The following is a 26,631-nucleotide window of genomic DNA, read 5'->3' as shown; positions in this document are numbered from 1 at the left end:
AACTCCCACCCACACCTCTTCATATCAAAAGTCACTATATTGACTTTTAAATTAATTGAAATATACAGCACTGTGTTAAGTAGTTTTGCTTATTTTGAAACTTAACTTTAGTTCTAACTGAGTTCTGGCCAGTTGCTTTATTTTATTTTCTCTCATATATTATCCTGCTGTACAAATACACCACACTTTGTGTATCAAGTCTTCTGTTGATGGACATTTGCCTTTTCTGTTTTTGATCACTGCCAACAAGTCTGCAATGAACATTCTGACCCATGTCTTCCAGGCTCATAAGCACCCATTTCTGAAGGAGGCAATATACCTGAGTACTGAGCTTCCTGAGTTCAAGTCTACATGGTGGCAAGCTGTTTTAATGTGGTCCCGCCCATTTATACTCTTACCCGGAGTGCAGGGAGCTCCCCATTGGTCCCATCTTTCCCAACACTTGCTATTGTCAATTTTAGCCAGTTGGGTGTGTGGAGATATGTCAAGATGGCTTTAATTCGTGATTCCACCATCACTCAGGAGGTTGAATGGCTTCTTATGAACTTGAGCATTTGTGTTTCCCAAATTATTTTGTCTATCTTTCTATTGGACTGTTGAGCCTTTTCTTTAAATATTCTGCATATGAGAAGTTTCATGAGCTCTAGAGGGCTGGGGACAGGAACAAGAAACCAGAAGAGCCATTAGGGTTCCAGAGGGCAACTGCCAGCAGGACGGTACGGGAGGGGTGGGGGAGGGGAGCTCTAAGAACCCGGGGGTGCGCGGGGGGCTCTGTGATGAACCTGGAGGGGAGCTGCTGATTGGGCGAGGGGGACCTTATAAGACGCGGGTCGCCAAGGCAGCCCCAAGTGGGAGCGGGCTGCGAGGGCGCTGGACCCCGTGCGCCTGCCCCTTCAGCTCCCATGCACCTGCTGCTGCCCCGCCGGCCTGCTGACCTGCTCACCTGCCCTGGGCGCCCTCCACCTCTGCTCTGTATGTCTCATCCAAAACCTCCCCAGCCCCTCGCAGCCACCTCGTCGCCCCCTTCCCAAATGCCAGTCTTCCCCACTCCCCTCCCTCCCCTCCCCCTTCCTCACCCCTTCCCTTCCTTCCTGGGTGCCATGGGCCCCTGGGGGCTGCTCCTCCTCCAGTCCTGGTCAGTGCTGGGTCAGACAAACACGAGTGTGGGTGAACACCGCTCCCCCACGCCTTCTTCCTTGCCATGGGCTGTCAAGGGTTTGAAATGACCGGCATCATGCCCACTGCTATCAGGCTGAGTGCTGGGTCCAAAACCCGCAGGTTCCACACGAAGGGAAGATGACTTGTTGGCACCAGGAAGCAAGGAAGCCTAGCCTGGTAGGAGTCAGGAGCCGGGCTTGCTGCCGTGGGCTCTGTGCCAGTTGGGCATCAGGCTCTGCCAGCTTAGAGTTGGCCCCGCGTGTGCTTCATGTTTCCACGAGTGGGTTGTTCAAGGCTCTGAAAGCTTGGCGGCTGTGGGGCAGGGGTGTCTAATGAGTGCTGTGACTGCGGCTCTGTTTAAAGTTCCGGGGGCCTTGTGAACTCTCTTTTCTGGTTTACTTATTGGCTTCTAGAACATCTAGTTTGGAAACCAACTCTCCTAGAGACAGACGCGCCTCGGGGCTCCGTGTGCAGTTGGCTTGATGGGAGCTTGCGAAGCACAGCAGCAGCCTGCTCAGGTGAGTCCTGGCCAGCAGGCAGATGAGTTACTGTCCTTCCCTCTGTCAAAAGCATCATGGACAGACTGTTGACTTACCCAAAGCAGAAAGTCCACAGGATTGCCCAAACATAGAGATACCCAGTCCCAGCGCTGCAAGTCTTCACTCTTACTAAAAGCCAGCATCCTCCACCCTCCCCAACCAAAACAAAACTGTCAAGCAAGTAGGGACACAGGAGAAACCCCCATAGGGAGAAGCAGGGCCCTTTGGATCCTCATGCCCCAGACTCCAAGGAAGGGATCTGGAAAGTCCCACTGGTCAGGGACAGCAGTGCAGCTGGGCAGAATGGCCCGAGCCACCCCACTCAAAGAACTGTTTCTGCAGAGCCAACCAAATCAATGAAGATAGAGATTTCCTTGCTCGTAGGCTGCCCTTTTCATAGAGCAGATGCTCTCTCCCTCATCCTTGAGCATCTCATGTGCTTCCCACCTCCACCCTTGCTGACAACTATGTCCACCTGCACAGATCCTGACAGCCATCCTAACCATTTGGGGAAGCATGGCCTTCAGGACCATCCAGAAGGCATCTTCATCTTGTGCAAAACATTCCTTGGTGTGTGTGTGTGTGTGTGTGTGTGTGTTGCCAGGAGGCATTTTATTTTGTTGCTCTACTGCAGGGAACTTGATTATCCAGCTTCCCTCCTGGAAAAGGTCACAGGCTCTGTAAGGGAAGGTACTTGTCCATTGTCCTGCCTCTGGGGTGTTCCTTACAGGGCAAACACACTTATTTACAGGTATCCTGAGAATCATTTATGCAGAATTTGTCCTTTTGAAACAACGTTGTACTTGATTTTTCACTTCAAATGAATAATTCCTTGGCGAGGATGGTCTGCAGAGGTAAACCCAAGCATCCCATGGTGGCTGGCCACAAAGATAATGACCATCACTGTTGGCCTCGACTTCTATGAGATTATATGTGAGATCTTAAGAATTGTGATGCCACTCTGTTCATAAATGTGCAGTTGACTATGACCCATGGTCTTGTCGACAAAGATGAAACAAAAATGTATATCTCTTCTTTCTTTGTATTGCTCTGATTTTTTCCCCTCTTTCCAGATTCTTTCATTAAAATTTTGCTGTGGCCCCTCTCATGTTACCACACACTTAAGTAAATCAAATTCACCTTCCTTAGCTTTCAAAATGATTCCTCTTTGTATTTTTGCTTTCACCATGCAGTATTTTCTTATTTCTTGGAGGCTGAGGCACTCCCAGAAGCACAACTTCAGAGGCCCCTTTCAGAGAGACTGATTCTGGTGCCCAGAGAGCTGTGAGATGTCACAGGAACACTTGTGACAGTGACAAATCAGACAGCACATATTTATAAAGATCCACACTTAACACGCCCCAGCTGAGAGGACCCCAGATGAAAGTGAATAGACTTCAGAGGTTTGTTTTTTTCCTCTCTCATGAGAGGTGAGTTGTTTTTTTTACACAAATCAATTTTATTGAAACATACACCCAAAGTGTACAATCAGTGGTACTTGGTAGTATTTGGTAGTTGTGCATTCATCACTTCAATACTTCAATCATTATTAGAGCATTTTCATTATTCCAATAATAAAAACAAAAAACAGACCAAAAAATTATCTTTCAATCTTTCTGTGCTTCCCCTGCTGTACACAGCTGTTATTGTTTCTGTCTCTCTAGTTTATTTGTATATTTTGTAAAAAGTCATATATGCAGTATTACCCATATTCATATTTCACATGAGGTTTCACTATGTTATCCAGTCCCATGTTACATTTGTAAGCTTTCCCTCTAGAAAAATACATGTTCTTAAACTTTCCCCTTTAATCACTCTCATATCCATCTATTGGCATTGCTAGTTACAAACACTATGATGTGCTTTCACAGTTTCTATTCACCTTTAGCAGAGGTTTTAATTTGCATGAAACAACTTGGTGCTGTGGATGAGTGTGAATTACACCGTAGATGTGTTTTCTCCTAAGATTCTTATACAATTCACTTTTTGAGAAATCAGTATGTTTGCCATTTGTTGTGGTACCTATACATTCCAGAAATTTCCTATTTATTTTACCTATGTTCATAGTTGCTATTTATTGGCTTAAGAGTGCCTTGTAAGTGCAGGCTTATATTACAGTGAAACAGGAAGGCAAATTCTTTCCTGTGGTTATTTGGAATTGGGTTTTTAAATAGCTTTGATTCACCTAAATGCAAACTTTATAATGTACAATAATCTACTGTACAATAATGCACTGTTTCTCAGATATTCTATCTACTTAACAATTCAGACATTACGTGTCTTGTGTTCAGAAAGAAGCTAAATTCTGAAAGAAAACATCAACTTTTAAAAAACATTGACCTAACAACAGTCTGCATTTAATTTTCATTGGAATAACAATGATAACAGTAATCATCCTACTTACTTTTATCAACACATTTATCAGGTATATCAGTTATATCTATACATTTATTGATATAATTGGTATATCATAACACAATGAAGCAACGTATTTATATATGCGTCTCCTCACCACTAAGAATTTTCTCATTTCTCTGTTGTACAGAATTTTTTTTTAAAGATTTATTTATTTCTCTTCCCTTCCCCCCACCCCCACCCCGGCTGTCTGTTCTCTGTGTCTATTTGCTGCGTCTTCTTTGTCTGCTTCTGTTGCTGTCAGCAGCATGGGAATCTGTGTTTCTTTTTGCTGCATCACCTTGTGTCAGCTCTCCATGTGGGCGGCACCATTCTCAGGCAGGCTGCACTTTCTTTCGTGCTAGGTGGCTCTCCTTATGAGGCGCACTCCTTGTGCGTGGGGGTCCCCTATGCAGGGACACCCCTGCATGGCACAGCACTCCTTGAGTGCATCAGCACTGCGCATGGGCCAGCTCCACATGGGTCAAGGAGGCCTGGGGTTTGAACCACGGACCTCCCATGTGGTAGACGGATGCCCTAACCACTGGGCCAAGTCCACTTCCCCCAGAACTATTTTTAAAGATTTATTTTTTATCCCTTCTTGCTGCTTGCTTGCTGTCTGCTCTCTGTGTCCATTTGCTGTGCATTCTTCTGTGTCTGCTTGTCTCTGTTTGTTGTGTCATCTTGCTGTGCCAGCTCTCTGCAGGTGCGGGCCATGATGCAGGCCATCAGCTCTCCATGGGTATGGGCTGTCGCACAGGCCATCATCTCTCCACAGGCGCAGGCCATCAGCTCTCCACGGGTGTGGGCTGTCACACAGGCCATCATCTCTCTGTGGGCATGGGCCACCAGCTCTCCATGGGCTCAGGCCATCAGCTCTCCATGGGCTCAGGCCATCAGCTCTCCATGGGCTCAGGCCATCAGCTCTCCATGGGTGCAGACCATCAGCTCTCCACAGGCACGGGCCATCAGCTCTCCATGGGCACAGGCCATCAGCTCTCCACAGGCACGGGCCATCAGCTCTCCATGGGCACAGGCCATCAGCTCTCCATGGCCTCAGGCCATCAGCTCTCCACAGGCACAGGCCATCGGCTCTCCACAGGCGCGGGCCATCAGCTCTCCATGGGCGCAGGCCATCAGCTCTCCACAGGCACGGGCCATCAGCTCTCCATGGGCACAGGCCATCAGCTCTCCATGGGCTCAGGCCATCAGCTCTCCACAGGCACAGGCCATCGGCTCTCTACAGGCGCGGGCCATCAGCTCTCCATGGGCACAGGCCATCAGCTCTCCATGGGCTCAGGCCATCAGCTCTCCACAGGCACAGGCCATCGGCTCTCCACAGGCGCGGGCCATCAGCTCTCCATGGGCGCAGGCCATCAGCTCTCCACAGGCACGGGCCATCAGCTCTCCATGGACACAGGCCATCAGCTCTCCATGGGCTCAGGCCATCAGCTCTCCACAGGCACAGGCCATCAGCTCTCCATGGACACAGGCCATCAGCTCTCCATGGGTGTGGGCTGTCGCACAGGCCATCAGCTCTCCATGGGCACAGGCCATCAGCTCTCCATGGGCTCAGGCCATCAGCTCTCCACAGGCACAGGCCATCGGCTCTCCACAGGCGCGGGCCATCAGCTCTCTGCAGGCACAGGCCAGCCTGCCTTCACAAGGAGGCCCCAGGAAACGAATCCAGGGCCTCCCATATGGTAGATGGGAGCCCAACTGATTGAGCCACAGCCACTTTCCTGTACAGAATTTTAATTGCTTGTGGTTGCTTTTGCCCATTCTTTTAAACAAATCAGGTATATTTTTAGAGCCTTTCCAACAGATTTACTTCAAGCAGTTTATTCATTTATCAATGAAAACTAGACTTTTTGACTAATGTACGTTCTTGATTTCTTTTTATGGATTCATAGGTTAATAAGTCTAATTTAATTTTTTGAAAGTCTTTGAATATTTTTGTTAAGAAATGAAAAACTCTTACAATTTTTATAATTGTTTTCCTATTACTTTATTGATGTACAAGTGAAGTATATTAAAATGCACCTGTGTGATTTGTTTGGTTTCACATGTTTCTAAATCCATAAAAACATTTCCATAACCAAGATAGTAACCATACCAAACATCCCCCAGTTTTTTCCTTCAGACCCTTAATAGTCCATCCACACATCTTCCCTACCAGGTCCTGGACAACCTTCAATCCACAATCTGCCATTATAGATTAAAATTCATTTTGTAGAATTTTATATAAATGGAATGTGGAGTAGATACTGTTTTGTTTTGTTTGTCTGGGCTCTTATATGCACAATCATTTTTAAATCTATCCATGAAGTTGTATGTATTGATAGTTTGTTACTTTCATTGCTGAGTTTTATTCCATTTATGGATATAACACAATCTGTTAATACAGTTACTTGTAAAATGCATGGAAAGAGTGTTCTACTTAATGCTGCCAAATTCACAATTTCCAACAAGAAAATCAGCCAAGCAGAAAACATGAAGCAACCAATTTCCCATCTTTCTTGAAGCAGTAGAATCCACTGGAGGTTTTTGAGAAACCTGGTTATCTCTTAGAGGCTGATTAAAATTCCCAATGAATGTTTCTTTGTGCCTCTTTCATTGTACAATTTTTGAGGTTCTCATTATGTCAAGTATTGCTATTTCAGCTAGTTGACATCCTACCACACAATTTTCTGTCTGGACCTGGTTTTTATGGATTTCCATGGAAGCCTGTCAACATTGCTGTCTCCTTGGGAATTATTTTCATTGCTATATTCTTATGGATGAATATTCTAGATGTGAGTATATTAACTTGTAGGTATACTGTAAGTCATGAAAAACCTAGATTTTTTTAGTCACAGGCCTTTTGTTTCATTTTAGATTACCAATATGAATGCAAATTAATGCTTGAATTTGAAGCTAACCTGGTTATATAGTTTTAAATTTCTGGTAAACAACTCAGTAAACAAGACAACTGTATAATCTTAAAGTGAACACTTCAATTTTAAAAAGCTTTCTGTCGAAAGTGAAATATTAGGTATTAGGGAGGCACTTCCATTTACTGTTCATAGAACTCTGAATTCTCATAACCATCCTAGAAAGAAATTTCATATTAGATAATGCAATGCCTTAAAAATTTATCTTTTTATTCAGTATGAAACTTACTTTTCTTCTTTATTTTAATTGCAGTTTTGAGAGTTCTTATAAATCCTGAGATAGATATTTATAAATGTATCCCTCTAGTCATATAAAAGGATCTGTTTTTGACCCATAGAGGAAGTAAGAATTCATTTTACATGCCAAAACATTTGTAGCATTATTTTATGAATATGGCAGGATGAAACTTGAAGTCCTGCTTCATCTGAGATCATCACTAAGGCACACTTAATTGATATTTATAGTTCACTGTTAGGTACTAAAGTGACTTCTGACTCTAGGCCAAAGTATCTTCTTTCCATGTACTTTTTGTATATCCCCTAATCTCTCCCTTGTTTCCCCTGGGGATTTCCTTCAGATGAATTCCATGATTTTCCAAGTTGGACCTTTCTGGATGCATTTTTCTTTAACATTCTAGTGTTTCCATGCTACAGTAAGATTCCATTATTACACAAGTTTTTCAGGCTGGCCTTAGCAACTAATTGACACTTATAATATTTGAATGGGGAAATATGTTCTAGGTGGAAAAGAGCTGCTACTTCACCTGGTATTTCAATGGGTCCCTGCCTAGATTTGATTATACCATAATTCAGTGATGTTGTTTGGAAATGATGGGGGTTTTGAAGAACATTCTGCCCTCTACAGGAGACATCACCTAGCATTTCTGTTGTTACTTGTGCATTTTGTCCAGCAGTCCCTACTCTCCTGATCTGACCATTTCTGAATTTGTATGGGACAATCATATGACCTGGCTTATTGAAATTGTCAATTCAAACAAATATCCAACTCTTCGTAAGTTATCTAATGTGCTTTCTGGTAATTGAAAGAGGTGTTTCTCAGTCCAAAGATTTGCCTCTACTTTTGTTTGCTCATGGGGTTTTTTCTTTTTTCTTTTGGTCTCTTTTATTTTTTTAATGTTACATTCAAAAATATGGGGTCCCCATACACCACCCACCCCCCTCACCCCACTCCTCCCCCCATAAAAACAACCTCCTCCATCATCATGAGACATTCATTGCACTTGGTGAACACATCTCTGAGCACCGCTGCACCTCATGGTCAATGGTCCACATCATAGCCCAAACTTTCCCACAGTCCACCCAGTGGGCCATGGTAGGACATACAATGTCTGGTAACTGTCCCTGCAGCACCACCCAGGACAACTCCAAGTCCCAAAAATGCCCCCACATCATATCTCTTCCTCCCACTCCCTACCAGAAGCAGCCACCATGGCCACTTTCTCCACACCAGTACCACATTTTCTTCTATTACTAATCACAAGAGTTCATGAATAGAATATCAGTAAGTCCACTCTAATCCATATGCTATTCCTCCATCCTGTGGACCTCAGAATGGTTGTGTCCCCTCCACATCTATGTCAAGAGGGGTCTTAGATTCCACATGATGCTGGATGCAATCCTCCTGCTTTCAGTTGTAGGCACTCTTGGCTCTCTGGTGTGGTGGTTGACCTTCTTCACCTCCATGTTAGCTGAGTGGGGTAAGTCCAATAAACCAGAGTGTAGGAGCTGCAAGTCTGTTGAGGCTCATGGTCTGGCTATCACATGGTCAGTCCAGAGATTCAGGTCCCCTGGGTATACATTAAGCCCCAGCAACAACTACAGTTCCAATAAAAGTAACAGGAGAGACTTGTGGACAAAGATCACATCTGAGTCCAGCTCCATCACATAGAAACACAATCTCCAAAGTAGGGCCAACTGACATGGGACTGAACTCCATCTGCCATGACCATAGAACATGTGGGTCTCTGTAGCCCTCAGAAGAACCAATACCTGGGGTTTTATCTACTTTATCTGTCTCTGGGACTCTGATAAGGTGTCCATAAGGACAACCTCTCTGATAACCTCCCAGTTCTTTTTGGAGACTCAGTCATATAAACTCATTTGTCCTTTCCATTTCTACCTTTTACTCAGGTCAAAAAGCATTTTTAACTCCTGGTATTATATGTAGACTGAGATATTCTGCTGGCCTGAGTTAACCCTTTTATTCAAGGTCATTTTCTAGTTACATCATCAGCTGGTACTTGGTAGTAATCCCTCAGTGCCAGGGAGGCTCATCCTGGGAGTCATGTTCCATGCTGGGGATGGCAACCCATTTACATGCTGAGTTTGGCTTCAAGACTGGCTACATTTGAGCAACACAGAGGCTCTCAGGAGGTAACTCTTAGGCACCCTGCAGCTCTAGGCCTTGTTCTTATTTCAGGTGCACAGGCTCACAAGCATAGTCATTAGTATCAAGGGCTCATTGTTGGGCCTTCCTTTTTTTTGGTCTTTGCCATTGCACTTGGGGGATTGTTGCTGTCAATTTAGGGACTGTGATAGAGCTCCCCTGGCTAGGAACTCAGCACTCCCTCAGTTGTTGTTTTTAATTATAACCACTATGAAAATATCCATTTTTATCTACCCTATATATATGCCCTAGAGAACTCCCTGCCAGCCATGTGTCCCCTGTCAAAAACATCCCACACCAGTATTCCTCCCCTGACATTGTTGATCCTCTCTGTGATCCAAAACTTCTTGAAAAGTGAAACCCAATATATTGCCAGGTTCCATTAATAGTAAAATGGAATATACTGATGAGTTTAAAGGTTAGATATAGAATACATATTAATTAAGGTAAAAATTAATTGGGGTATCAAAAAATTTTTAAATGCAAAAGTTTTGTTTTTGATGTTTTGCCTTCCATCACTGCAATAAGTGTTACCCTGTATGCAAATTGGCAAGGCAACTACTTCCATCTTTTCCTCAGTGTCTATGTCCTTTCTTTTTCTTTTTTTTCCCTAAATATTAAGGTTATCTTCACAAAAGTTTTTTAGATCACAGTAATTCATACATACAATATACAGTATTCCCACATATCCAATATAAAACCCTCATCCCTTCCACAGCAATAATCTTTTTACATATTCATACTATATTTACTGAAACTGATGGACAGATATTGAGACAATAGCTTTCAAACAAGGTAATATTTGGGTTTACATTGTGGTTTATATTTTAGACTATGCAATATTCTAAATTTTTAGTTATCTTCTGTTTTACATTATGATTTACATTTTAGCCTATCAGCCCTTATATATTTTTGGTGTAATTTAACATGTCTTATATCCATCCTTGTGTAAACTTGTGGAACACTTCTATTGCCCACACAGTTACACTGGTTCCATCTATTCAATACCTCTTTTCCCCTCCCCTTAGGGCCCACAGTGACAGTCAATGTTCATTGCTTGAAGGGCTATGCTCAAAGATACTGCAACAGTGTTGAGGGCTTGACATGCTCAACTGCCCTAATGCATTGGGAGCCACCATTTCTCTTGAGAGATACAATTCCCTCTATTTGAGAACATCAGTCCTCCCCAGGATGTGGGTATACCTTCACTCTCATTATATGGGTCTCTATCCAATGATATAACCCACTATGGCAAAATGAGCACTCACACACTCCCTAGGAGCCTGTCCTGCATCATTATCCCCTTTAAGCATCTTAAACAGGTAAGCTTATTATATTTTTGAAAAGATTTCTCAGCATTAAACTCTCAACCAAATACCTGACAATCTCCTATGTTCGTATGTTCCCCAAATTTCCTCCCAATTTCTTGGGCAATATTACCCATCCTCCCATCCCTAGCCCCCCTCAAGCTCACAAAACCCCAAGCAAAGGCAACACTATGCCCTCATTTTATCCCTTCCTTGTACAAATACTTACCTCTATCTTATCATAGATTTCACCAATGTAGGTGTCAGCTTGCATCCTTCCTCTACCCCTCAATTTCCTTTAAGCCTATTATCCAGTCTTTAGCTCTCTGAGGAAGCTTGGTTTACTTATTTCATATCATTGAGGTCATGTAGTATTTGTCCTTCAATGCCTGGGTTGCTTCACTCAACATAAGGTTCTCAAGATTCATCCATGTTATCACATGTGTTTGTAGTGTATTCATTCTTAAAGCTGAGTAACATTCCATTGTATGGATATACCACATTTTATTTATCCATTCATCTGTTGATGGGCCTTGGGGTTGATTCCAACTTTTGGCAATAGTGAACAATGCTGCTATGAACATTGGTGTGCGTATATCAGTTTGTGTCCTTGTTTTCAGTTCTACTGGGTATATACCCAGCAGTGGAATTGCTGGGTCATATGGCAAATGTATAGCTAGTTTTTTGAGAAACTGCCAAACTGACCTCTAGAATGGCTGAATCCTTCTGCATTCCCACCAGCAGTGGATGAGTGTTCCCATTCCTCCACATGCTCTCCAGCACTTGTAGTCTTCTGTTTTTCTCATAACTGCCAATCTTATGGAAGTAAGATGGTATCTCATTGTAGTTTTGATTTGCATTTCCCTGATAGCTAGAGATTTGGAGCATTTTTTCATGTGCTTTTTAACCATTTGTATTTCTTCTTTGGAGAAGTGTCTGTTTACATCTTTTTCCCATTTTTTAAATGGGTTGTCTTTATTTTCAAGATACAGGAGTTCTTTATATATGCAGGTTATAAGTCTCCTATCAGATATATGGTTACCAAATATTTTCTCCCATTGTGTAGGTTCACTTTTCATTTTCTTGACAAACTCCTTTGAGGTGCAGAAGGCTTTAATTTTGAGGAAGTCCCATTTATCTATTTGTTCTTGTGCTGCTCATGCTTTTGGTGTGAAGTTCATGAAGCCATTTCCTATTACAATGTCTTGTAGATGCTTCCCTACACTGCTTTCCAAAGTCTTTATGGTCTTGGCTCTTATATTTAAGTCTTTGATCCATCTTGAGTTGATTTTTGTATAAGGTGTGAGATGGTAATCCTCTTTCATTCTTTTACATATGGATAGCCAGTTCTCCAGGCACCATTTGTTGAAGAGGCCATTCTCTCTCAGTTGAGAGGGTTTGGTGGCTTTATTGAATATTATACGACTATATATATGAGGATCTATATCAGAACTCTCAATTCGGTTCCATTGGTCTGTGTGTCTCTTCTTGTGCCAATAACATGTTGTTTTCACTACTGTAGCTTTGTAGTATGTTTTGAAGTCAGTAGTGTGATTCCTCCAATTTCATTTTTCTATTTCAATAGGTCTTTGACTATTCGGGGCCTCTTTCCTGTCCAAATAAATTTCATAGCTAGTTTCTCTAGTTCATTAATGAATGCTGTGTTGATTTTTATTGGGATTGCATTGAATGTGTAGATCAGTTTTGGTAGGATAGACATCTTACTAATATTTAGTCTTCCTCTCCATGAACAGGGAATATTCTTCCATTTATTTAGGTCTTCTTTGATTTCCTTGAAAAATGTTGTGTAGTTCTCTGTGGATAAGTTTTTTATATCTTTAGTTAAATTTATTCCTAGGTATTTGATTTTTTATTTACTATTGTAAATGGTATTTGTTTCTTGATTTCCTTCTGAGCTTGCTCATTATTGCTGTACAGAAATGCTACTGATTTTTGCACATTGATCTTATAACCTGCAACTTTACTAAATTCATTTATGAGTTCTAGAAGCTTTGTTGTAGACCTCTCAGGATTTTCTATGTATAGGATTATGTCATCTGTAGATGATGAAATTTTGACTTCTTCCTTTACAATATGAATGCCATTTTATCTGGTTCTTGCCTCAGTGCTCGAGCAAGTACTTCTAAGACAATGTTAAATAGAAGAGGTGATAGTGGTCATCCTTGTCATATTCCTGATCATAGAGGGAAAGATTTTAGGATTTCACCATTGAAAATGATGTTGGCTGTGGGTTTTTCATATATACTCTTTATCATGTTCAGAAAATTTCCTGTATTAAAAATCTTTTGCAGTGTTGTTATCAAGAAACGGTGGGGTTGAATGGGACCTCACATATATATTTTTAATGTAATATTATTACAAAGTCAATAAAAAAAAAAGAAATGGTGCTGTATTTTGTCAAATGCTTTTTCTGCATCTATAGATATAATCATATGATTTTTTTCCTTCAGTGTGTTTATATGGTGTATTACATTGATTGATTTTCTTATGTTGATACATCCTTGCATACCCGGAATGAATCTCAATTGGTCATGGTATATAATTCATTTAATGTGTTGTTGAATATGGTTAGCAAGTATTTTGTTGAGGATTTTTGTGTCTAGGTTCATTAGAGAAATTGGTTTGTAATTTTCCTTTCTTGTGGTGTCTTTGTTTGGCTTTTGTACTAGAGTAATGTTGACATCATACAGTGAGTTAGGCAATGTTCCTTCTGTTTTGATTTTTTGGAAGAGTTTAAACAAGATTGGTGTTAGTTCTTTCCGGAACATTTGGTATAATTCACCTGTGAAGCCATCTGCCCCAGGACTCTTGGTTGGGAGGTTTTTAGTGACTGATTTTATATCTTTACTTTTGATTGGTTTGTTGAGATTTTCAATTTCCTCTTTTGTCAATGTAGGCTGCTTATGTGTTTCTAGGAATTTGTCCGTTTACACTAAAGTGTCCTTGTTGGAATATAGATTTTCAAGGTATCCTCTTATGATAGTCTTTATTGATCTTCTCAAAGAACCAGCTCTTGGTTTTGTTTATTTTTTCAAGTTTTTTTCTATTTCATTTAAATCTGCTCTGATATTTGTTATTTCTTTCTTTTTTCTTTTGATTAGTTTGTTGTTTTTTTTACTAATTCCTCCAAGTGAGCAATTAGTTCTCCAATTTTAGCTCTTTTTTAAAGAGTTTCAGCAAGATTGGTGTTAGTTCTTTCTGGAATGTTTTGTAGAATTCATCTGTGAAGCCATCTGGCCCTGGGCTCTTTTTAATTGGAAGGTTTTTAATGACTGATTCTATCTCTTTCCTTGTGATTGGTTTGTTGAGATCATCAATCTCTTCTTTCATCAATATAGGCTGCTTATGTGTTTCTAGAAATTTGTCCATTTCCTCTGAATTGTCATTTTGGTTGGAATATAGTTTTTCAAATTATCCTCTTATGATAGCTTTTATTTCTGTGGGGTCAGTGGTGATATCTCCTTTCTCATTTCTTATTTAGTGTATTTGCATCTTCTCTCTTTTTTTCTTTGTTAGTCTAGCTAAGGGCTTGTCAATTTTATTGATCTTCTCAAAGAACTAGCTCTTGGTTTTGTTCATCTTTTCAAGTGCTTTTGTATTTTCTATTTCATTTAATTCTGCTCTTATCTTTGTTCTTTCTTTCTTTCTTCTTCCTGTGGGGTTACTTTGTTGTTTTTTCACTAATTCCTCCAACTGTGCAATTAGCTCTTCAATTTTTGCTCTTCTTTTTTGATGTATGAATTTTTGTTTATAAATTTCCCTCTCAGTACTTCTTTTGCTGCATCCCATAAGTTTTTGTATGTTGTGTTATCATTTTCATTAGTTTCAAGGTAGTTTTTTTATTTATTTTGAGATTTCCTTTTTGGCCCACTGTTTTTCTAAGAGTGTGCTTTTTAATTTCCATATCTCGGTGTGAAATCTGGGCCTCTGGCCCTTTCAGATTTGCAGCTCCACTCCACTGTGGTCAGAGATACTATTTTGTATGGTTTTGATCTTTCTGAATTCATTGAGCCTTTCTTTGTGACCTAGCATATGGTCTATCTTGGAGAATGATCCATGTGCGCTTGAGAAAAATGTATATCCTGCTATATTTGGGTGTAATGATCTGTATATATCTATTAGATCCAGCTCCTCTAATATACTGTTCAAAATTTTTATTTCTTTATTGATTCTCTTTTGAGATGTTCTGTCCAATGTTGATAGTGGTGTATTAAAGTGTCGCACTATAATTGTAGAGGCATCTATTCTTTCACTTAGTTTTCCCAGTGTTTGCCTCACGTATTTGGAGGCACCCTTGTTAGGAGCATAAATATTTAAGATTGTTCATTCTTCTTGAAAGATTATCTGTTTCACTAATTATAGTATCCATCTTTGTCTCTCACAATTGTTTTGCATTTAAAATCTATTTTGTCTGATATTAATATAGTACTCCTGCCTTTTTTGGTTATTGTTTGCTTTTAAGATTGTTTCCCAGCCATTCACTTTCAACCTCTTTGAATGCCTGGGTCTAAGATGTGTTTCTTGTAGACAGCATATAGATGGGTCATATTTCCTTATCCAATCTTCCAGCCTGAATTATTTGACAGGTGAGTTTAATCCATTGACTTTCAGTGTTATTACTTTCAAGGAATTATTGATGTTAACCATATTTCCTTTGGACTTGTGTTTGTTATATTTTGTCATATTTTGTTTGTTTCCTTTTCTTTTTGTCTTTTTTGTTGCTCTTACACTCTCCAACTCTGCCTCTCATGTTTTTTTCTTTCTTCCTGCAGAACTCCCTTTAGTATTTCTTGAAAGGCAGGGTTCTTTTTGGCATACTCTTTTAATTTCTGTTTATCTGTGAATATTTTGAACTCTCCATCATTTTTGAATCCTAGTTTAGCTGGGAAGAGTATTCTTGGTTGGAAATTTTTTTCTTTTAGTACCTTGACTATATCATACAACTGCCTTCTTGCCTCCATGGTTTCAGATGAGAAATCAGCAGCTAATCTTATGGAGCTTCCCTTGTATGTGATGGTTCTTTTTTCTCTTGCTGCTTTTAGAACTTTCTCTTTGTCTTGAGCATTGGATAATTTGACAAGTATATGTCTTGGGGTGGGCCTGTTGGGATTTATGGTGTTTGGGGTGCATTGTGCTTCCTGGACATGCACATCCATCTCTCTCAGTAGATTTGGGAAGTTTTCAGCCATTATTTCCCCCAACACACCTTCTGCCCCCTTCCCTTCTCTTTTCCATCTGGTATGCCTATAATACATATGTTTGTGCACTTTGCATTGTCATTCAGATCCCTAAGTCCCAGTTGGATTTTTTTTCTTATCTTTTTATCAATCAGTTCTACTATCTGTTTGATTTCAGATGTACTGTCTTCCATGTCACTAATTCTCTCCTCTGCCTCTTCTAATCTGCTGCTATTTGCTGAGAGTGTATTTTTGATTTCTTGAACTGTGGTGTTCATCACTATCATATGTTATCATTTTTGTATATGACAGCAATTTCTTCTGTATTCTCTTCAAGTGTTTTCTTTATATTGTTTATCTCTTCCTTTACTTCATTAAGTTGGTCTCTAATATATGTTTTGAGAGTTATAATTACTTGTCCAATGTTCTGCTCCTGTTCCTGGTTTTTAGTTTGTTCATTGGATTCAGCCATGTTTTCCTGATTATTGGTTTGGTTTGTAGTTTTTTGTTGCTTTCTGGTCATCATTTTATCTTGACAGGTTTAATCAGTTCCTTAGCTTCTTTGTCTAGTCTTGGGGATTAATTAGTTGTTCATGCATAAGTGTTATGCCTTCTCTTTGTCACTTTGTTCTTCTTACTCTATTTTCTTGTTGCTGGCTAAGTTCACTTTGAAGGAAAATATTAGGGCCAGGGAAAGCAAAATGAATAAGAAAAGAAAATGTATAAAGTAGTATTGGTAATAAATGTTAACAGAGCCACAATGTGAGATCTAGAAGAATGGATATTAGACACATGTAAGTTATGTAGAGTTATAGCAGTAAGTAGAGTACCTATAATTGGACGGTCAACTGAATATGGGGAAGAATATAGTATGAATTAAAAGGCCAGTGTTTTCATGAGAGAGCAAAAGAGAAAAGAATGACAATAATATCAAGAGTGGATAAAAGACAGAAAACAGAACAAAGGTATAAGAAATAAAAGGACAATTTGGGGACCAAAGAAAGGGAGGTGGAATGTAAGAGAAACAGTAAATGATGGAGGATAGAAAGATGTAGGGAAAAGAGGATAGTGTAGGTGTCCAAAATCAATACACACAGAAAAGAAGAAATGGAGGATGAGGAAAGACAGCAAATGTGAAGCATTCCCTCCAGCACCTATATATAATGAAAATAAAATAAAAAGAAGAAAAAGAGAGAAAAGGAAAAAAGAGAAGAGAAAAAGAGGGGCAAAGAAGAGGGGGGAAACAAGCAAGAAAAGGAAAAAGAGAAAAAGACTAAATAAATGAAAAAGGACCTCAGGGAGAAAATGGGAGAAAAGATGGGAGACCAGGAGACAAATGCAATATTAGCAAAAAAGAACCAACGTTTCAAGTTAGGAATCCTCTTTGCAGTTAAATAATACACTTAGGGATCTGACCTTCCCCCTTCCTCCTTTCCTCACTTCTCTCTCTCCCAGGGCAGCAGGAAAGCTACCTAAGAGGTCCAGTAGGAGATTCAAGTAGGTCCTTGTTGAACCAACTCAACACAGAAGACTATAACTTTTTATTTCCAGCATGAGAGCACCTACACCTCACTGGAAACCCCAAATGTGCTATTGGAAGCTTGGATAGCACCTATAGTCCCTCCCCCTTAGGTGTGCTAGGGGAGGTCTAATTGATTTTCTGACTCCACCTTCTCCCAGACCAAGTTTCCTATCCCAGGACGTTTAGGTAAATTGGGCTTTCTCAGCAGATTTGCCTCTCCTTTCTTCCCACACTCTCCCCAAGTCAGCTGGTACACTCCAAGTTCAAGGAGAGAGAGAAAAAACAAAAAAACAAAAAAACACAAAACACGGAGGGCTTGGGTAATCCAGGACCTCAGATGGACCTCAGAGTGCAGTGGATTCGGGGATGGGAAGTCCATGATATTGCAGACTCAAGTTGTGTGAGTCTCTGGAACATGGGCCACTAGGGTTTAAGGGACACAGACCTGGGAACCATGCATCTGGTTAACATGAGGCCTGGGAACACCGCAGCACAACAAAGTTTTCAGGGATCACAGCAGCCGGGCTGCCAGCCCTAGAGGGAGGGGTTCCACTCACAACTTCTGACCTCCATGTCAGAGACCCAAAATTCCACCTCTCATAAGAATCTCTTCTGTCACTGTCTCACCAAATCGACATCCAGACATCTCCTGCCCTGCAAGCCCCTGAAACAGTCTGTTTAGGGTTTGGGAACACCATAGCACAACAGAGATTTCAGGGATCGCTGTGCCTGGGCTGCCAGCCTGAGGGGGAGGGTCTCCACTCACAACCTCTGACCTCCATGTCAGAAACCCAAAATTCCACCTCTTGCAAGGATCTCCTCCGTCACTGTCTCACCAAATTGACATCCCACCCTGCAAGCCCCCGAAATGTCTGCTCTGGGCTTGGGAACAACCCAGCACAACAAAGCCTTCAGGAATCACTGCAGCCGGGCCACCAGCCCCAGGGGGAAGGGTCCCACCCACAATCTCTGACCTCCATGCAAGAGACCCAAAATTCTACCTCTTGCAAGAATCTCCTCTGTCACTGTCTCACCAAATCGATGTCCAGACACCTCCTTCTCTGTGAACACCCAAAACAGCCCTGTCCAGCAGGACTCCAACCCTGCCCAGCCACTTCTCTGCAGGAGAGATTATGAGGTGCACTCACTCGGATGCCATATTGCCCCACCTCCCCCACTCATGGGTTTCTAAAACAATTCCTGAATCTGAAACTTGTGTTTCCATTTAGGAATTGACAAATAAATGATTTGAGGCTAACCATATCATATCATATTTATTATAAAAATGTCTGTAATTCCTGATATTAAAAACAAATAGATTTATACATGTTTAAGAAAGGTGTAGACAGACTTTAATTCCAAAATAAGGTATTTGCCTTAGGGCTTGTACCACAAATTGATTTTTTAAAAATTATTTTTTATTTATTTCTCTCCCCACCCCAGTTGTCTGCTCTCTGTGTCCATTCTCTGTGTGCTCTTCTATGTTCACTTGTATTCTTGTCTGTGGCACACAGAATCTGTGTCACATTCTGTTGCATCATCTTGCTGCATCAGCTCTCTATTTATGTGCCACCACTCTTGGGCAGGCTGCAACTTTTTTTTGCTCTGGGCAGCTCTCCTTATGGGGTGCATTCCTTGTGCATGGGGCTCCCCTATGTGGGGACACCCCTGTGTGGCACAGCACTCCTTGCATGCATCGGCACTGTGCATGGGCCACACGGGTCAGGAGGCCCTGGGTTTGAACCTTGGACTTCCCATGTGGTAGGTGGATGCCCTATCCATTGGGCCAACTTCACTTCCCCAGAAACTGATTGTGAAGTATTGCTTACCACTTAAATGAGAAGTTGTTTTTAAAATGCTTTTCTATTTTTTCACAGATATCTCCTGTCAGTTCTGTTTCCTTAGAGAACCCTGAGTAATACAGGATTCATTATTCTAAACAATCCAATATTAAAATTTCTCTTGCTTATGATTTTGAAGTCTTATCAGGATTTAGAAGATTTTTATTAATAAAATGTATTGACATTAAATTTAATTTTGTTTACTTTCTTTTAGGTAGAGCATAGATTTTATCCAGGTAAGATTTTAGCTTATGTTGTCTACACAGTGTTTTCTCAATATTGGTGCTTGGTGTGGGTTCTAATGCTGTTAGAAGAAGATTCAGTGATTTCTGATGCGTGGTATCTTGATAACTTGGAAAAATTTAGAATTAATGGCTTGTTGATCTGAATGAAGGAGTAGACAGCAATACCACCAACTGAGAAAGGAGACTGAGAGGGGGAACAGACTGTGGGACTCGGGAGAAGAGGAGTTTGACTTAGCGTAGAAATTCTTAGGGAGCACTGATGATCATCTGAGGTTTGGGATGAGTGGTTTCTGGCACAACCTGGCTCTATGGACAAAGTAAAAAGAAGACACTGTTGGTGTGTATCAAGAAATGTAAGGCTCAGGGAAGACTCTAAATATTGCTGGGCAAATTAATTCTCTACTAGGCATTTAAGCCAGATGTTGTGAAGGTTAAGTGGAAGGAGTCATTAATTCCAGAGGAGAATGAGGAGAAATAAGCATGATGCAAAATGGGGATAATGAATTCCATACGTGCATCATATGTGGGGCAATTATGATACAGTGTTTCTTGAGATCCATGGCCTCAATACATTATGTATTAGGTCAGATTAGAGAATTCAGTACCAGTCAGGGAAGTCTGAAATCCTAAGTACTGTCCTAGGTACCAGATCATGTGCCATTGCTCCTAATAATTAGGGTATTTCCATTTTATTCATTTCTTCTAATTTTCTTATGGGCAGGTCTATGTTGAGAAGACAAAATATCTGAGACTTTGAAGTACTGCATGGGGGAAAACAAAATACTCATGAAAATAGTATCTGATTATAAAGAGAAGGTATTTTTAATTTTTTCAGGTTTCAACTTGAATTCTTTCCATGCATCTTCTGATTCCATTATTGGATAATTTCTTTCATTAGAGTGTCTTAGATCAAAATTTTCTATAAACAATCTAAATCTGAAGCCAGTGTCCTATGTGTATATTTTCTTTGTTTTATTGGGGCTTACCCACTTGGGGCTAACTATGAATACCACTGTAATTTATGTTTTTAACTCTGAATCCCTTATCACATTTTTGTATAGATCAATGAAGTAAAGAATTATGTTGAACAAGTCAACAAATAAAATAAAACTCAGATAAAGTAAATAAATTTAAGGTAAAAATGTCACCTCTATCTTGGATTACATCCTAAAAATAAAAGTAAAACTAACAAGTAACATTACCACCCCGAATATGCTTTGTGTGGAATAACAATAAAACACTCAGTGGAATGAACAAAATCCTGATTGATGTAATTCAAAGCATGCAAGTTCCATTGGAATTGGAGGGAGGTCAGAATAGTAATGATCAAGACTTGGTAAAAATTTTGTTTCTAACTGCTGCCATGATCTGGCTTTTGACTTTTTTGTACATTGGGTGCCATATATTACTTTTTCAACTTTTAGGCAAATCCTGAATTATCAACATTACAAAGTGAACTGAGCAACCCAATGCCCAATAATTGTGCCCTGGAAGCTGGGTTGCTTTTTGAGAAGAAATTCTCACTTAGTAGAAATGCTCTGACATTGGAAGGTAAAGAATGGATTCCTGTTTTCTGGATTCAGGCCCCTCTCCTCAGTCTCCCAACCAAGTTCACAAGTCCATATCCACACCCACAGTGCACAAATGTTCTACCCTTTACAGAATCTATAAAAGAACTGGAAGATGACTGTGATTTATTGCAGTCTGAGAAAGATGCATTGGCTGAGGAAAACAAAGTGCTGAGAATGAAAATAGAATAACTCCAAGAACTGTACAACCAGAAAAAAATGGACATGCAAATGTAAGATACTCCTGAGTTCACTGCTTCAATCAGTGCTCTATGAAGGAATGTGTGGACCAGGGTAGATAACTGTGTCATTTTTGAGGAAAAGCAATGCCATATATTTGCCATATTTACACTATAAAATTGTCTTTCTTTTTCCTTTGATTCCATAATCTATACTTTTCTTTCCATCCTAACTATTATCAGGGATTCTCATTCTAATTTGTTTTCAGGAAGGGCGTTCAGGTACCATGAGTTTCTGCTGCTCTGCTGCCTCTGTCCTTTTAGGAATGCTTGCTCTTTCTGTGCTCCACCAAGCTAATTCACCTTGCTTTCTCTGTGACCAAGTTACCTAACTGGGATTTACCTTCCCCTTGCTGTCCTGGCTCTCCATAATCTTGAGCGAGTGGTGTGAGTTGGTTGCAGTAGCATAAAATCTTCAAAACCCTGTAGAGAATCTTTTTAGCTATCAGTGGAGCCATATGTTTCAGATTTAGTAGATGGCAAATATACAGAACAAACATTCCACAACATCAGAGGTGAGCCAGTAGAAGTTATAAACATACAAAGACATCTTTGCAGAGTATACTTGGGTAATTCATTAGGCTGTGGAAATATACATGGCATTTGTGGAGTTAGGTAATTTTTACCATATACAACTTTATAGTGTATTTTGACTTCTCAATCCACAAAATAATTTCTTTGCAATTGGACTTTCTGTTTTCATTGCTGTTTGTCTCTACTAAGATTCTTTGTATCTCTTGGGCATATAGCCATCTCTCAGCAGTTTAGTATTTAATAATTGCTCAGGCCCCTACTGCATGATGCCATTGAACACCAAAATCAGACAACTCATTTTGTCTCTCTTTCTCTGCTCATCAAGCAATTGCTTTTTTTCTCTACCCAAAAATTTTTTGGTTTGTGCTTAATGTCTGGCCTTCTTGATAAACATATGTCTCATTGCAGTATTTGTTTTTAGGAACTAATCTCTGCCACCAATAATTACCTAAAGGATGCTTGTTTTCCTTCAGGGAATGGATTCAGCTCCTCCAGCAACCAGTCCATTTCATCTGCTGTGTTGTGGCTACCCTACTCTCTCCCAATGCTGTGCCCTTACCTCATTGTCTTTCTTGCCCCACTCTCCTAAGTGCTTTGTGTCCAATTTCCTGTCCTTCTCACTTCTTCCAAACCTCAGTCCATCCTCTCCACAGCTGCCAGAGGGAACTTTCTGGCCACCCCCTAAATGTGTCATTCCCTGATACAGTCTATGGAGAATGCTCCTTGTACTGCACGGTCAGTCCCAGCTCCTCAGCTGGGCACAGGTTGCACCCCCTCAGCTGGTCCCAGGTGCCACCCCAGCACTTCTCCTGAAGCTCCCTCCCAGGAGCAATGTACTGCAGCCAATCTGCCCCACTTCCTCAGGTCACCAGAAGCCTTTGTGCCTTTGCATCTGCTGTTTCCTCTACAGCAAAAATGTCTGCTTACATTGTTTGCACCCGACAACCTCCTTCCCACTCCGGTCTTTCTTCTCAAGTCTTTTCTGGAGAAAGGTGGTGCACAAATAGGCAGATAAGAATCTGGCAACTCATAGTTTTATATCTAAAGTAACCTCTGAATATGTGTGGTCCAAATCAGACACCAAGCACAGGACCAACCTTCCAGGATCCTATATCTGCCTCCAGTGTGGTCAATTCTGCTGCTAAAACCCTCCATTGAGTTCTTAATTCCAGTTACTTCATTTTTCATTCCCTGACAGAATTCTTAATCTTGATTTGTAATTTCTCAAACATAGAGACAATTAAAGTTTGTGTGATGACTTTTTTATCTGGATCCCTCTGAGTAGGCAGGCTTCTATTGTATTTTACTTTCTGTCACATCACAGTGCCTTGTCCTGTCCATTGTCTGGTCATTTTTTACTGAGTGCCAGACACTGAGTTAAAAATCCAGTGAAGTGGAAGTCTAGGAAGGTATTATCTTACTCAAGAAAAGAGTAGAGTTTATTTCTTGTAGCTGATATGGCACACTAGCAGTCCTAGAGTCTCTTAATTGTGTCAATGGAGATGATTCACAAAGGTTTAACCCTACAACAGCCAATGGATTTCCTGCCTACCATAACTCCACATGTAGATTTGAGGCCCCCAAACAGCCAGGGGTTTTATTAGGTGTGACCTCAGTGGCAGACCCTGTGCTCCACCCTTCTTCCTCATAGCACACACACACGTGGAAACTGCTGAACTTGGTTGTGTCTTCTTGAACTCATCAGTAAACCAAGGGGAGAGAGCTCCAAGGGTCAGGCTGACCTTATTCCTGGGTTTCTTTCTCTGCATGGGTCTTGCCTTCATGAGTCTTTGTTGCCTTCTTAGTTCTGTGGTGCACTCACTTGCATACTTCACACTTCATGATTCTTGTTGTTCTAGGAGGGGGGAGAGCAGGGGCTTCAGATCCACTGATCCATGGCCAGAAGCAAACTCTCCCTGATCTCCCCTCAAGACTCAGGCACTGTGCCATCCCTTCCCAAGCCTCAGCAGGAATTGCTCTGTCCTCACTGGTACCTTACAGGCATGACCCTGTGAGCCCCTTTAGCCCCTCTGTACCTTCCAACTTCACACGGTCCACATTACCTTGTAGCCCCTGCAGAGAACATTTGCTGGAGCATTGCCTGGGTGGCTGGAAATGAATGCATAAGCCTTGCTTTCTTTCTAGAGTGTAACTGTCCCTGATTCTCAGAGCTCTTTATTTAGCTTCTTAAAAATATATATAATTTTATTACAGAAGTTATGAACTTCTAAAGCAATCATGCACATGGGTAGAATTCCCACACAACACCCTTTCACCAGCACACCACACTGTGGTGGAACATTTGTTACAGATTGTGAGATATCATCAGACTATTACCACCAACCATGGTCCATAGCACACGTTTGGCATACTTTTTCCATTACCCTGCCCCACAGTATCAACACAGTACATCTTTGGCATTGATGCAAGAATGTTACAGTATTGCTGTTAAGCACTGTCCATAGGTCACACCAGTTGTATTTTTCCTAGACTTCTCCACATTTCCACCACTGTGCAATAGTAACATATATTCATTTCAGTTCAAGAGAAGCACATTCTTGCATTTTTACTATTAAACACAATTCTCATCCATCTCTGGGTTCACTGTTATTCAGTCCCTAGATTATTCTCTTTCTTCAGTTGATATGTACATGCCTAGACTAGCCTTTTCAACCACAATCCCATTTATAAACCAGCTGCTACTCACTGTAATGTGTTACCATTAACTCTGTCCATTTCCACACTTTTACATTCAAGTTAATTCAACCTGAGTTGAATACCTTTTGAATCCAGAGCACATTTTAACTCAGGAGATCTCCTTTCTCCCTCGACTATGAACCCTTGGGGAAGGTGGCAGGAGCCCCATGTCTGAGCTGTGGACCTCCCAGGGGTTAACTGCACACTCCTCCAGCAGCTGTGTCTGGGGTGCCCTGAGCCTTGGACTGAGAACCACTCTCCCCAGGAGAAATCAGAGGAGCCACCTGAGTCACCCTCCTGTGTCAGCTTCTGAAGAGGTAGTCAGCCCTGGTTCTCTACATTGAAATAAAACGGGCTTTCACCCAAGAGACTTGCCCCAGGCAGGCACAGGGTGTGTCTCTTATGTGCTTTTTAGGTCTTTTTCATTCTCTATATTAATGAATAGGAGTGCAGAGCTAGGATGTGAAGCTCAAAGATGTAGGCAACTAGCCAGGGGCCCAAGACTGAGTTTTCATTTTCTCTCAACAGAAGGTTTGGGTTCTTCCCCCATTGTGCTTGTACATTCATGGGTTCATGCTGAAGAAGGGAGGGGACATTTGAATCTAGACCTTAGACTGCTGGCAAGGAAAGAAAGCAGAATTTCACCTGGGAAACTGGCAAATGTTATCTATTTCTTCCCCATGTCAGAAAGCTGGGACCCAAAGAGCATGAGCAGCAGGAATGGGAGAGGCAGCTGTCAGCTGCAGAGGACACAGCAAATTTGGCTGTAGAGGAAGCACAGCAATACATGTGAGTTCAGCAACTGAGCACCAGTGGCTCATGGATATCCTGTGGGCTTTTTAGGGTATTTTATCTTTTCTGCTTTGTTTAGACCTGGTTAGCATTGTAACAAAAATAAATGGGCAGAAGGCATGTATACTGAAAAATCTCATTAAAAATTTTAAGTTTACAAATTTAAAAAAAAGTTTAGTTAACATTTCCTGTTCCCAATGCTGGCCCAACAGTTGATAAACTGGTTCATGAAAATATTTGGTGGGGAGGGGAGTGGTATAAATTATCCTAATTCCTTAGGAAAGCAACTGATATCAGATGAATCACAACCCATAAAAATGATTGTGCCATTGTTAAGCATTGGGAAATATCCTAAGGACATATGGAAAGGAAGAGAGGAGTTTTAGGATGGAAGATCCTAACAGCAGAATCACCCAGGGACAGATTGAGAGCAGCTGAGGGCATTACAACCAATCAACTCAGAATCCAGGCATGAAATGGTAGACAAGGAAGTGAGGTGGAAATCCCTGATCCTATTGTACCCTCTAATCATGGGAAATGTGCTTTTATACAGGGATAAAGTCCACTGGGATAGGGCTATTAGGGTAATGGGAAGGTGTGTAGATTATTTATACCAATATTCACTATTGTGCTTGAACTGATGAAACAACTAATTCATAGGCAAAGAATGGAAGAAATGGAACAAAAGCTACAGCAGGCAGGGCACTAAGTTGTTCAGACACCAGGTAGCCTCATCTGCCCATCAGCCCATCAGCCGCAGAATTCCCTGCACCTAATGCAGGTGGTTATAAAGGGCTCAGAATCCCTAAACAAGTGCTTGTTGATGTGTTGTCTTTTCCAGATCATCCTGCATGAGAAGAAGGCTCACGATACCTGGGTGAGCATTTTCTTTCTTTCCTTACTCTTGTGCACAATCTGCCATGACTAAGTGTGAGTGTGATCTCCCCATAACTTAGAGCTCGTGCACCAGAATGAGAGCTGTTGGAGCAGACCAGGGAGACTCATGATTTGAGTCAGAGGTACAGGATTTAGATGGACTTTTTATTTTCCAGGATATTTTCAAGGTTTTTTAAGGCTGAACTGTTTCGTATCTAGGAAAGGACTTGACTTTCTGTATCTTCCTGTCTAATCTTTCTTTATTTTCAAGATTACTGGTTGAAACCCAAAAAAGGGAAGAGCAAGAGGGATGCAGGATGCAGCAACCAATGCTGGGAAGATGTGACAGGCAGAGCCCTCCGTGGAGAGGTAGGAGTGATG

At 41.1% G+C, this 26,631-nt stretch overlaps 1 long non-coding RNA gene across 2 annotated transcripts; it reads left to right on the top strand.

The window, feature by feature from the left end:
• Positions 1–874: 874 nt before the first annotated feature.
• Positions 875–26,631, top strand: LOC139436706 (uncharacterized). 2 transcript variants are annotated; one of them, XR_011646047.1, is made up of 5 exons: positions 875–972; positions 1,572–1,676; positions 25,270–25,371; positions 26,216–26,251; positions 26,522–26,631. It is a non-coding gene; the product is annotated as an uncharacterized lncRNA (long non-coding RNA). The 2 variants fall into 2 exon arrangements; XR_011646046.1 differs by lacking the exons at positions 875–972; positions 1,572–1,676 and adding an exon at positions 21,225–21,345.

This window comes from Dasypus novemcinctus, chromosome 17 (assembly GCF_030445035.2).
Source record: "Dasypus novemcinctus isolate mDasNov1 chromosome 17, mDasNov1.1.hap2, whole genome shotgun sequence".
NCBI lineage: Eukaryota > Metazoa > Chordata > Mammalia > Cingulata > Dasypodidae > Dasypus > Dasypus novemcinctus.
Note: the sequence above shows the minus strand (reverse complement) of the source record. Positions and strands in the feature narration are given on the sequence as shown.